The sequence below is a fragment of the Gopherus flavomarginatus genome, chromosome 21, assembly GCF_025201925.1.
Source record: "Gopherus flavomarginatus isolate rGopFla2 chromosome 21, rGopFla2.mat.asm, whole genome shotgun sequence".
In the NCBI taxonomy this organism is placed as follows: Eukaryota; Metazoa; Chordata; order Testudines; family Testudinidae; genus Gopherus; species Gopherus flavomarginatus.
Genome location: NC_066637.1, coordinates 1,519,033 through 1,533,430, shown reverse-complemented (window position 1 = coordinate 1,533,430; position 14,398 = coordinate 1,519,033). Strand labels below are relative to the sequence as shown.

General features: G+C 39.7%; 1 long non-coding RNA gene across 1 annotated transcript in view; it reads right to left on the bottom strand.

Moving 5' to 3' along the window:
- Positions 1-9,278: 9,278 nt before the first annotated feature.
- The window catches only part of LOC127038748 (uncharacterized), a 471,922-nt gene continuing 466,802 nt past the window's right edge, over positions 9,279-14,398 (bottom strand). The window contains exon 2 of the long non-coding RNA XR_007770789.1: positions 9,279-14,070. This is a non-coding gene — a long non-coding RNA (uncharacterized LOC127038748). The remainder of the gene's footprint in view (positions 14,071-14,398) is intronic.

Below are 14,398 nucleotides of genomic sequence, written 5' to 3'. Positions count from 1 at the left end.
TGAACTTTGTACAGATTAAGCTGTGTAGTGATCTCACAGCCTGCAATTTCTTTCATTGTGCTCTCTATTGGGCATATTTCCTGTGGTTTGTTGTCAAATAACATTTTTTAAAGTATGTAAATTTTTTTCAATCCATCAGTTATGTAAATAAGACACTCAGCCTGTTCAGGTCTTGGATTTGACACGTTTAAGTGTTATTATGAGCTAGTGGGGAGTGTCTTCTAGAGGCAGATTTTTTGAAAATTAATTCAGGTCAGTCTAACAAGACAATCCACTTAACAGCAGGATATCAAGAGAGGAAAGACAACTTTTGAAATGGTAATGAGAATGGTCCATTTCAGACAGTTAACAAGAAGGTGTGAGTAACAGTAGGGACACCATCAGATTAGGCCTGAATAAAGACTGGGAGTGGTTGGGTCATTACAAAACCTAAACCTATTTCCCCCAATACTAATTTCCCCTACTGTTACTTAAACCTTCTTGTCAACTGTCTGAAATAGACCACTGTTATTGCTACTTCAAAAGTTATCTTTCCTCCCTTGCTATCCTGCTGTTAAGTGAATTGTCTCGTTAGACCTCACACTTGGTAAGGCAACTTCCATCCTTTCATCTATTTATATCTGCTCCTGTATTTTCAACTCCATGCATCTGATGAAGTGGGTTCTAGCCCACGAAAGCTTATGCCCAAATAAATTTGTTAGTCTCTAAGGTGCCACAAGTACTCCTCGTTGTTTTTGCTGATACAGACTAACACGGCTACCACTCTGAAACCTCAGGAAAAAGTGTCACAATGGTGATAGATAAATAACCTTCTCAACAAAAGAGCTCTAATTTCAAGGTCCTTAAGTAGCACAGGAAAGAAAGCAGTGTTTGCTAAGCAAACCAGTAACCACATGAACCAGGAAAAACATTTTAGTTCCAGATTTCTAAGAATATTATAGATAATGCGACGTAATGTTTTTAAAATTTGAATCCCCTCACCCTGTAAATCCATTTTGATTCTGTACCTGGAATTTCTGATGATTAACCTGACTAAGTTACTGCCAGATATTGCATTGCCATGAACAGAATCATGCTGTCACACATTGTAATTCAGATATAATTTAACTACCTTATCTACTGGTATTTATTTAACTCACCCCATTAGAAGTCTGTAACTGATAGAAAACACAGCCATTTGGATTTTGATGGGTGTCAGCATGTTTGAAGATATGAACCCAATCATGTTCTGACAGGATTCACCATAGGGGCTTATGCTGATTTTTCAAAGACAAATTAAGAAAATTCTGCGGGCTATAACTCCTGACACTAATGATCACCAGTTGGGTTCACAGACAGACCTCACAGCATCAGTCCTGAAATGTGTCACTTTAGACAGTGGTTTATGTCCAACTAAACTCCTATTTAAATCAATGAAAATCTTTCTGTTGACTTCAGTGGGAATTTGATCAGGTCCTGATCTAGCTAGGATGCCTTCTCTGGTTGTGTGGAATCAGGAATGAAATCCCCTCCTAGCGTCTGTGGTTAAGACCTATGTTCATTCTGATGCTGTTAACTGATTATGATTAATTAATTCTCCAGATGGATTAACTGTTAAGTTTATTATAAAGCTTTTAAAAATGCTTGGACAGGAAAAGATATTATACAAGTTTAAATTATAACACTTGGTCACAGGTTTCTCTGTTTGACCAGCAATGGCAGTTGAAAAGAGTCATTATAAATATAAAAGTTAATTCTAATTTTAATAATTCCATCAGTTAAAATAACTAATTTTGTGCATAATTCTTATCTTTAACCACACATGGTAAGTATGAGATCATCTCCCAATCCATGAAGTCAATAGAAGTTATTTTAAACAGATGTTTGTGGTTAGTGGAGCTGAATTAGTATTGTGTGACTAGCTCTTGGAGGATGCTGAAATGTTGCTGAGTATTATATAGAATTGCTTTTTTTTAGCACCTCATGAAAGAGAAAGGTATGGTCATTCCGATCAAATTTTACAAATGTGCATATCAAGTTTTGCATAAAAGTAAACAATGTTAAAGTGAAGGACATATTTGTGTAGATATTAAGCTAAAGTTATGCTAAATTATTTTTAGAAGATATGGTACATTGTTTTCATGACAGAAACAGCCCTTTAGATAAATGTTAATATAGACAGTGCACATCACTTAAACACTAAAAATGACAGTTCATAAGAATTTTTTTTCAATTTATAGTTCAGTAAAGAAAAGTAGTCCATGTAGGTATATTTTGTCCATGCTCACAAAACCACTTTTATGATTTTGACAAGTTCACACTTCTGGTTTTACCTTTACACTGTCCCAGCCTGAAATATTTAACACTCTGTATCCGTAAATAATTGATGTCCCTGTCTTAGCAACTGAAGATCAGCAGCAAATTTTATTTTTGACAAGAGTAATAAGGTTCTTTTGCCTTCTTAGCTTTTTTATATTACATGCTAATTTTCACTGTGCTGTTAAGAACATGGGATTGACTTCTTCCAATTTAAAATAAAGAGATCTTCAGGGGAAAACTAGGATACCCTTTGGGCAATTCCAGCCATGGAGCATTACTATTTCTGCATTTCTGATGTCTGCTCTGACATCACACGAGAAATAATAATTGTAATGCTTAGGACAGTTTTAGACAAATCCACATCCACACAGTTGGAGGATATCTGTCTTCTCCTTGTTGAAGCAAAATATCTAACAAGTTCAGTTTGATTTACAAGAAACACTGCATGTGTGAACTGATGGAGAAGGGTGGTTCTATGTTTAATACACTGTGTTGGGACTCAGGAGCTTTGGGTTCAATCCTTCACCACAGACTCCCTGTGTGACTTCAGGCAAGTGATTTAGTCTCTGTGCCTCAGATGCCCATCTGTACCATGGGGATAATACTACATTTCCCTCCCCATCAGCTGTTTTATATATTTTTACTGTAATGTCTTCAGAGCAATGGCTCTTAATGTGTATTTCCGAAACAATGGGGCCCCCATCTGCGTTGGGAGCATTTAGGCACTGCTGTGATGTAATAACAGTAACAACAGTTCCTAGTTTAAACACAGGAATTATATTATTTGTCTATTAAGTTCAAGTACTGCCTATGTGTATAGAATAGGTAACAGGCAAATCTGAACTACACGGCTAGACTACCATTGAGGAGGTTCTTTTATCAAGATAAATCTAGAGAGCAGAGCAAGAAAGTGTTGTATGTATGTCAGTTCTTTTGCACTATGGTTTTGGCTTATAATATGTGAGTCTACACTGTTTTTTCTTGCCTCTTCTATCCCATTTGTACTCTTCCCTCCCCTTCCATTTTTCTTTCTGTTCTTAACCTTCTTCTCCTTTCTTTTCCTCTGTTCTCTCTTCAATGTCTGAGGCCAATTTTTTTAAACTTGGGTACCTAATCCATATTTAGGCACATAAATAGAAGGTAGCCTCATTTTTCAGAGGTGCTGAGAAATCCTGGCTCTCACTATAATCAACAGGAGCTGCAGATGTTCAAAATAAGGACAGTAATTTAGATGCCTAAATAAAGATTTAGGAGCTTAACTTTAGGTGTTATATATTGAGTTTTGAACATTTTGCTCACAGGTACTTTTCCATGAGTGTTTAATTCAAATGCTCTTGGAGGACTGACTCAAACTAACCTGCAGAAAACAGTAAAAACAGTAACTTATACATGTTGAGATAGAAGAGTTGTAGAAAATCTCATTTTCCCAACATAAGGAAGAGGTTGATTATAATACAGAGTTTAAATTCATGTCTTAGACTGGGATTGAATAAACAATCTCTATGACATTTTTCTATTATCCCTTGGTTTTCCTTGCATAAACAGGGAGCTGTTCATTCAACACCACTGCTTCCATCAGCTATAAGCCTGCAGCATAGGCATTATTCTCTAATATTCTAGGACCAACATAGCTACAACACTGCATAGGAGCATGAATGTTAGTTTTGTTTTTCTAAGGGACTTAATTTATCCTCCAGTCCAAAGTATTTTGTTTAATGATGTAGGCTCAGGAGCATTGAGTCAGATTTGGCTCCACTGAAGACAAGGGAAGTTGCACTGTCTGTCCTCCCTAAATAGGATCACAGTAAAAATGGAAAAACCCCAAATGATAGATTACTGAGTTCTTCCTCTTGAAAAGGTAGGATATAATCCCCTTCAATAGAGGATCAACCCCATATTTATAGTTCCTAGTAATTTATATACTTTTCCAGCTCCTACAAGACAATTTTGGACTTTGATATTTAAGTTATTTGCATGACAGAGCCATATGCAGAGTATACACCTGTACGGAGCCCTAGAGAGGAAACATGTTTAGTTGTGTATTCACCCTGTCTTGCTAAAGTTGGGAAATGTGATTAAATACACAGAGAAAGTGCACTTTTAAAGTACCATGAAATGTAATGTTGTTTCAAAAAAAAGCCACCATGGATTTATACATTTACAGCCTTTGGTTAACTCTTTTACTCTATATCCAGATGAAAAGGCTAATATTGATTCATTTAAAGGGAAAAGTAAAATGTTACATATAGTTTTATTATAATCATATCATTTTTAAAATTAAGTAACTGTTCACTCTTTAAATTGATTATTTGTAAGAACATTTGGCATCCTTAGTTTTAAATCATCTGAAAACTTTGCACACACAATACAAAAGAAAAAGGCTTCCACATTGTCAGTGTAGCCATTAAAACTGCATAAATCATTTTGATTTTTGATGCTTGCCATAGCAACTGTACCTGTGTGGTTTGTTGAATATCTATAGCAGGATGTTTGAATGCATTCTCTTCAGCTTTTCACTTCCGTATATAACTAATTGTGCCAAATCATCACATTAACCAAATTGTGCCACATCTAACATGGCATGATAATGAAGAAAGTATTTTAAAAACCTTTTCATACTTCACTTTGCTCAAGAAGTTTTACAAGGAGAATAGATATTACATCGCTCCCACCCCAAAATCTGTATTACTCACCTGCTGGCAGTAAGAGCTTCTGACACATCAGAGTTCTTAATTCTTTGCAGCTTCAGATAAGTAGGTTTTCACATAGCTGCCCCATAAGGCTAAGACAAAGTCAGATCCCTTAACATGCATACACACAGGGTATTTTCTTAAAAGATACCTGAATATATAATTGTATTTAGAAATGTGACGATTGTGAACCTATGGGGTAGAAACTTGGCAGGATTCATTTTAAATGATAAAAGTCACTGGATAGCAAATTATTTAAATTCAAGCAATAGCTGTTTTATCTTGTTGCAAAATAAGTTACAAGGAAATAAATAATTTGTTGGCATTGTATTTGTGACTGGTGAAAACCTATGTTCATGTCACATTCAGAACACATTGCACAGGTCACATTGCAAACTATTCTTCTTCTCTTCTGTTTTAGAGGAAGACACTCATCACTAGCATTCCCAGCTTTAGTCTTCTGTTCAAAGGTTGATTCAGTCATCAGTGAAAACAAACTAACAGGTCCTTTTAAAGAAGTTCCATCCTCCTGAGGATCTAAAGAAAAATATCCCTTTTGAGCATTTAGTCACACACCTAGAAGGAAACAACCGTTTCAATCTTCATTTGCATTGTACAGGCATTAGATGTGGTCCAGTTACACTGAGCTCTGCTTGAGAAGGCAGAAGTGCCAGTACTGTTCAAGCTTTAACGGAGATGAAGAGAAAACTCAGTCAGGCAAATAATACCTAGCTCTGCCAATGTATCTTCCCCTTTTTAAAAGGACAGAACAATTTACTTTGTTTCTGGAGAGATTCTAATAGCAAAAGTTCCCTAACATCAATTCTAGGGAGCTGGACCAGGAATTGATCCTTAGACCACTCTGCACCTAAATTGAGACATAACTTGCAATGCCCAAATATAGAAATCTGCTCTTTGATCTTGGATATTCAGAGGCATAGTCTGCTGTACAGGGATGCCAAGCATAGCTCTAGAGACACTCTTCGGAGCACGTGAGAAGCAGTAGTGATAGCTTTAGAAGGAAGCTGAACATCCTTCCCTTCTTTGCCAAAAGTAAGGATATCAAGTCTATGCATTTTAGGATGGAGAGGAACAGTAAAGTGCCAAACTGGGGTGGAATTATGTATCTCAAGACTGAGAATCCCCTCTATAGAAAAAAGATGTAATTGGCAAAGTTCTTGGATAAGGCACCACAAAGCTGAAAAGATGCAAATAAACTGCTGAAAACTTTCCTTACATTAAATCTTAAATACCATGTTTAACATGGAATCCTCTTTTCTCGGAAGGACTTACAGATATAATGTAACTATACAAGAATTTTTGTTAACCTAATGAGCCAACAGAAGCAGGTCAAATTGCATGCACTCCACTGGAACTCCCAAAACAATGCCTTAAATATTTATTTTAAAAAATTACAGAAAAAAATCTGACTTGTAAGAATAATTCACTCTTTAGCTAGCACAAGTAGTTTCCAGTATCAATGTGTGTATACTTCTAAACAAAACATACTTTCCTACAAGTAGTTCAGAGCTCTCTCTGTTGAGTAAAAACCTACACACACTTTTATTAGATAAAAGGGGAAATAAAGCAGTGTAAAAAATGCAGTAAAACTGGTAGAAGGGATTGATCTAAAGCCTACTGAAATAAATTAAAAGACTTTCCTATTGACTTCATTGGGCTTTAGTTCAGACCCTAAGAAATAGGTGTTAAGAAGAGAAGGATAAATGTGAAAGGAAAAGAGCATTTTTTCATCCAATAATCAGAGTAGACTAAATGCCTTTACTCTTTTTTTTTTAAACTGTTTTCTTCTGGTTCAATTGTGATTTGATTCTGTCAAACCTGGAGTTCTTAATGTCCCATCTTGAAGACTGTTACTGCAAGGCAGGTTCAGTCTTAGTCTGAAAAATCTCAGACATATTGAATGATTAATCCAACTAAGTTTAAAAGAGGTTAGTCATACGCCAGTGCCCATCCTCACCCACAAACATACAAAAATGGACAAGTGACATGACAAAAGAGTACACTGACTTTTTCCTGTCATTTTTTGACAAGAGAACTGTCCCTGAAAACAGCACTTATATAAATTTTGGGGAAAGTCTTCAGGACTGAAGACTTCTTCAAGGGGTGAATCTGAAGAAACGGGCTCAGAAAACGGACTTCTTTTTCTTGTCATTAATAAATACTCTACAAAATAAGACTTCTCTAAGGGTGAGCTTTGCTTTCTCCATAAGCAAATGTGACAAATTAGAGTAGTCTGTTAAAGTGCATGCCATGTTAGCAGTGCTTCTTCAAGCTGCATGCTGTGCCCAGTCTAACTTACTACAAGAAAGTTCAAAGCAGATGGACTCCACTAGTGAGAAAATGGGCTTTCATGGCTCAAGAAATATTTTTATGCTTCCTACAATTCAAGATCAGTAGTAGAGTATAATGCCTTTCCATTCTTGTAAAAGAGAGCTAATGAGGAATTAATATCCATTAGTACTCATATTCAACCCTTGTCTTGCATAGCCTGATGATAAAGATCTACCCTAACTCTGGATACAAATTCATCCCCAGCTTGCTCAAGGTAGACCGGTTTGTCTTTAATGTTTAATGGATTCATGTCCACCATCTTCCCTTTGCTCCCATCCAGATGGCTGACCGGTTGAGTAAGGCTGAAGAAGAAATGGAGGGGGAATTTGAGTTTGTTGTGCATTAGCTATAAGTGATTCATTCTGCATAAGATTTCTCTGTTTTCTAGCGTATCTATTTATGACTGCCTTCCAGCATACCACTTCACGACCCTGCAGGTATATTTCACACAGCACCCCTTCATGTCCTTTCAGTTGTCACCCAAATGAAACTGGTTCAAACCATGTACCCCCTTCATGGGGCCTGATTTATTATGTCTTTCTACAAAGTGTAACTCACTTTATTAGCTGCCCCAGTCCACCCCACTCTGTGTCCATATAAGAGTCCTGGTCAGCTCTAACCTCTGTTCAGGAAACCCTCCGCCACTTCCTGGAATGGGGGCTGTATTTCAAAATGGTAACTCAAAACATATCCTCCTTGGAGTTGGGTGGTAAGTAGTTAGACAGTCCCTCTATCTCTCCTCAAACCAGGAGTACCCAGCTCTCCTTCTGGAGCAGAGTATTCATCAATGAAACAGTCATTCTGTCTCTTCTTACAGTAGGAGCCTCAGCTCTCGTCCTAGGACTGGGTAAGTCAGGAAGTTATTTCCTGTTTCCTTAAGGCAGAAGTCTTCAGGTCTCATCCTGAGAGCTGATTTGCAATTTAGCCAGCTTTTCCTTCAGCTAGCCCCTTCCCCCACCCCCACCAGTCCTCAGATTGTTCAGCAAGTAGCCATCTCCAGTTCTGTCGGTCCTCTTCTCCCAGCTCATCCCCCAATTGGTTGAGTGAGTAGGAGCCTTGCCCATCCCATTCCGCAAGGCTCCTGGCCCCAGACCCTTAAAGATACAGTGATGGGATTTCCTCCCAAGCACCACTTATCCCTGGGATTGCATCTCTTCTATCAATATCTCCTATATGTGTATGTATATAGACAGATGGGGTGGGCTGACCCCTAGGAACCCTATGCTGAAGGGACAGACTACACCTTCAGAAAGACGATTCTGGGATATCCGCTACCTAAGGAAACTTGTTTTCTGTTAATTTTCCAATGTCTTTGGTTGCTTTTATTTTAGCTCAGTAGTGTCTCGCTCATAAATTTGTTTCTTTAGATTTGTTTAAGATTGCCTGTTTAATTTGCCCTTTAAATAAGTTTGTTCAAATTAACTGAACAATAGCAATTCCAGTAGCATTTTCAACAATTATGCCTCAATATGTGTCAATATCCACAATATTTCTAAAGATCCTGTGGCTCTTTGCTACTCAGACATAGGCCAACAGATAAAAATGTGAGTTTCACACATGTAGAGCTGACAGCCAATGAACATGCCAAAATCACTGTCCATGACAGTGAATAAGCATATCAGAATCAGTCTGAGACTAATAGCTTGCTTAGCAGTTGTCACATGAAAAGAGGCACAATTTTATTCATACATTATAACAGTCTAGACCCCAGTGCAAAAAATCTAAAAGTAAAACGATGAACTACAGGTCTGTTGCATCTTACGCTGGGGTTACGTTCCACCATCAGCGCATAAAGCGAAAACCGCGTATAGTCAAAATGACCCTTGAAAATCCCTTAAATCACCCATAAAGTACAATTTTGTGTATACAACCCTGTACAGTACTATGTATTGTAGACAGCAATGTACAGTACATAATAGACTACATACGCAAAATATAATTTTACAGTATTTAATAATATGACAGAAGAATGAAAGAATGAAAACAGTACAGTACAGTAAACCTGAACAGTCACCAGTCATCCTGGATATTCTTGCTAGTCTTGTACTGTACATACTACAATGATTAGTCTTCTTCCCCTGACAACACTATTATTGAGTTGTCAGGGCTTGATGTCGATCCAGGAGAGGATGGGCCAAGCTTGGGTGATGGAGAGCGAGTCACAGACGAAGAAGTAGTTGGCTCTGGTTCAGCTGGAGAAGTTGATTGTGTAGGCTCTGCTGCTGCTAGTTTTTTCTTTAAAAACATGGTGATTGGCAACTGTCGCTGTTGTCTCTTGAGCTCCTCAAACATTTCTTGGCACAGTCTCAAATCATCCGTAATACTACATGTGATTTTGAGGCTTCGTTCCATAGAGGAATCATATTCAGAAATTAAATCATTCAAGTGTTCTGCTGCTTGGAACACTTCCGAAAATTTATGAAGATTCCAAGTTGCTGGCTCTTCCTGTTCGTCATCATCTTCGTTTTCTGTAGACGATTTTATCAGTTCCTCTAAACTCTTTGTTAGTCAAAGTTTCTCTATGGCCCTCAATTAATTCAATTTCTTCTGCGAGGATGCTGACGAAGCCATCACCATCCACTTGCCTGGCCACCTGAACAATGAGTTGCACTTCTTTATCAATGGTCAGGAAACCCTTAAAATCACTCTCACAGTCTTCCCACAGGTTTCTCCAACATGCATTGACTGTTTCAGGCTTGATTGCATCCATTGCCTGTTTAATATAAGTGATGCAATCAGCAATGTTGAAGGACTTCCAACACTCCATCACATTAACATTGGGATCAGCAGTCGTAGCGGTAAGGATCCGTGAGAATGTAAGCCTCGTGTATGTGGCCTTGAAACAGCTAATGACGCCTTGGTCGAGAGGTTGGAGGAGGTATTGTGGGGGGAGGGAAGATGACTTCAATGTCATTATGTGAAAACTGGGGTGCCGCAAGGTGGCCAGGAGCATTGTCTACGATCAGCAACACTTTAAAGTCAAGTCCTTTTTCTTCAAGGGACTGCTTGACCTCCAGAATGAAACACTTGTGGAACCAATCCAGAAATAATGCTGACATCACCCAAGCCTTTTTATTTGATTGCCAAAACACAGGCAGGAGATTTTTGTTCTCGCATTTTAGGGCATGGGGATTTGCAGCCCTGTAGAGCAAGCCCGGCTTTATTAAATGCCCAGCTGCATTGCCACAAAGCAACACAGTCACACGGTCTTTATCTGCTTTGAAGTCAGGGGCTTGTCTTTCTGATTTTGAAATGTAAGTGTGGGTGGGCATTTTTTTCCAGAAGAGCTCAGTCTTGTCAGCATTAAAAACTTGTTCTGGAAGATAGCTCCTTTCCTCTATGATTTTCTTTAATTGTTCGGGGGTAGGCTTTTGCTGCATCCTCATTGGCAGATGCAGCTTCACCAGTAGTCTGCCCATTTTTGAGGTTGAAGTGGCTCCTAAAACTGTTAAGCCAACCTTGGCTGGCTTTGAATTCCTTATCAGATGGCTGTCCCTCTTCGGTGGGAGGTTTGAACAGTGCATAGATGCTAAGAGCTTTTTCTCGCAACGTTGCTATTGATAGGCACACGTTTACAGTTCATGTCTTCCAGCCATAAGTGAAATGCCTTTTCAGTCTTCACTAAAGTCTTATCACGCACTTGGCTCATCACCTTAGCAGTGACTGGAGCACTTGATGCCATGGCTTGATGAATTTGTCTCTCAAATCTTGATGGCATGGATGCTAGATTCGTTGCGGCCGTATTTACGCGTCATGTTGGCGATGGACATACTGTCTTTCAATAAGTCCAACACAGCCAGTTTTTCCTCCAGCGTTGGAACACATCGCTGTTTCTTCGGTTGAGCACCAGATGAAGTAGGTACCTTGCATTTAGGGGCCATGTTATACAGTATGAAAAATAAGTACTGTCTCTTTAAATAGTACAGGCACAGTAGAGTCTCACTCAGCGCGGCAAGATGCGCACAGTATCAGAGGCACAGGGGGACTGAGTAATGTAGTGGGAACAGCAGATTCGCTTCTCCCATCTCATATTAAATAGTGTGTCTGCCCCAGAATGAAACTTTGTTTTTTTGCCAACTCTCCAGGGTTGTTATAGGGGAGAACCTTATCACAGTCCTAAAGACCTGCTGTTGCTGTCAGGTCCCCCCAAAAAATATTTCAATGGGAACAGCATATTCGCATCTCACGTTGGTGGAATCGCCAGGTTGTTTTTTTTTCCTTTCTCCCAATCATGCAAAGCTGAAATCGCTCATGTTAAATGCGCGTAAGATGCGACAGACCTGAACAATGTTTGGCAACAGAACAGAATCCAAACATTACGGACATTTCTGACATTAATGGAATGATAGTAATAAATAGAACACTCCAATACCTAGATAGAAACCATGCAAGAAAAACTTTCTTCCAGGTTAAAACAGTAAAAGTGCCCCACACTGAAAGAGAGCTCATCAAATGTAGTGTTCACACACTGTTTTACAGTAAAATATTTGACTACTCCAATGTCACCTTAGAACACTCCCTCTTTAAGCTGATGTGTGAAGTCAGGGATCAGTTGAAAACAAGATCACCTGGTGTCATAAACAGATAAGTAAGAGTTAATAGAACAGAAGTACTTCATATCTCTTTTGCCTGGAAAGGGTTAACAAGATCAGTGAGCCTGGCTGTCACCTGACTAGAGGACCAATCAGGGGACAGGATACTTTCAAATCTTGAGGGAGGGAAGTTTTTGTGTGTGCTGTTAGTATTTGGTTGTTGTTCTCTCTGGGTTCTGAGAGTGACCAGACGTGCAACCAGGTTTCTCTCCAATACAGTCTCTTATATGTCCAGAATAGTAAGTACTAGGTAGATAAAGCGAGTTAGGCTTATTTTTGTTTTCTCTATTTGCAAATGTGTATTTGGCTGGAAGGAGTTCAAATTTGTATTTTGCTGAAAGGATTTTAATTTGTACTTGTATACTTAGGCTGGGAGGGTATTCCCAGTGTTTATAGCTGAAAGACCCTGTAACATATTCCATCTTGAATATGCAAAGATAATTTTTACTGTTTTTTCTTTCTTTAATTAAAAGCTTTTCTTGTTTAAGAACCTGATTGTTTTTTTATTCTGGTGAGACCCCAGGGGACTGGGTCTGGATCCACCAGGGAACTGGTGGGGAGAAAGGAGGGAAGGGGGAGAGAAAGGTTAATTTTCTCTCTGTGTTAGGATTACTTTCTCTCTCAGGGAGAGTCTGGGAGGGGGAGAGAGAAGGAGCGGGGAAGGTGAATTTTCCTCTCTGTTTTAAGATTCAAGGAGTTTGAATCACAGTGATTTTCCAAGGTAACCCAGGAAGGGGAAGCCTGGGAGAGGCAACAGCGAGGGAAAGGGTTTACTTTCCTTGTGTTAAGATCCAGAGGGACTCAGTCTCGGGGGTCCCCCGGCAAGGTTTTAGGAGGACCAGAGTGTACCAGGCACTGAAATTCCTGGTTGGTGGCAGTGCTACAAGTACTAAGCTGGTAATTGAGCTTAGAGGAATTCATGTTGGTACTCCATCTTTTGGACGCTAAGGTTCAGAGTGGGGGTTTATACCATGACACCTGGTCCTCACAAAAGCCAACAAGTAACTCAGCTGAACAGGGTCAGGGGAAAGAACCCAGAGCTAGATCCTCAGAATGACATTAGTGCCTAAATCCAAAATATAAGTCACAGTGAGACCTTCAAAACCCCAGCCCGGGTGCTGCCTAACTCTGTAGGCACTTACGTTCCTGCTGGAAAAGTCCCCTAGGTACCTATTGCAAGTGAAAGTGTACATGGCCACCTTAGTCTAGGTGCCTCTCTCACATGTAGACCCCAGCAGGATTGTCAAACTAGGCACTGCCCCACCTCTCTTGCATGCAGGGCCCAATCTAGTAGATGCTGTCAGAGCACCCCTAACACCACAGAAAACAGACAGAGGAGGAGGTGCTTCCCTTATAATTTCTATCCAAGAGGTTAGAGTACTCAGGATGAGGGAAACACACCTTCATTTCTCCTCTCTACCTGATGTGAAAAAGCTTAGGTCCGCCTTCATAGAAGGGCACCCTCATCAGTGGGCTATAGGGTATTCTGTAGTATGACTCAGTCTCTCCTGTTGAAGCTGTTCCACTGAGTATAAATAATTAAATATTCATTAGAGCAGAGGGCCTTGAACTTGGATGTCCTGTCATAATTGAGTGGTCTAATCCCTGGGCAATAGAGGCATTTTCACTTGCTCTCTGGGTCAGTGACTATTTAAATACTATACACAGTGGAATCACTTCATCAGGATAGACTGAAGTCCCATCCCCCTTTTGCCCAGTGGCTGCAGCACTCTTGTAGGAAAGCAGACCTATGTTCAAATCTCTATATCAGATGGATGGGAAATTGATCTCGGCTTTCACACATCCTAGAGGACTGCTTTAAGCACTGGGCTAAATATTATAAGGGGGAGCACCACCTCCTTTAGTAGTATTTCTTACAGAAGATGGCTTAGGGCACCTTCTCTAGTGGAGATTTAGGGCTTGTCTTCACTTAAAATGCTACAGCACAGAATAGTTATGCCAATGGGAGGGATTCTCCCACAGGCATAGATAATCCCTCTCACCAGAGACAGTAGCTAGGTTGACGGAAGAATTCTTCCATCAACCTAGCACTGTCTACATGGGGACTTAGGTCAGCTTAACTATGCCGCTCAGGGGTGAGGATTTTTCACACCCTAGAGTGATGTAGTTATGCTGCCCTAATTTTCTAGTGTAGACCAGGCCTAAATTACCTAATTGCCTTTGAGAGATGAGTCTTATGCCACATCCCTCTCCTTGGCATTTCTTATTGGCTGGTTGAGGTAGCTCCCTGCTTAGCAGGCTGGCTTTTGTAGATGCATTCTTAGGAACCTAACTCTCCCCCTGCACTGTATAGGGAGCCTAGGCACCTAACTCAGGGCTGTGGATTCCACTGGATGCCAAGGTACCTGAAAGTTAGGCACTGAAAGCTGACCATTGCAACACCTAGGGCCCTTTGAGGATCTATCCTCCAGTGTAAATGCCTCTTAGGCAGATCACCTGGTAGTC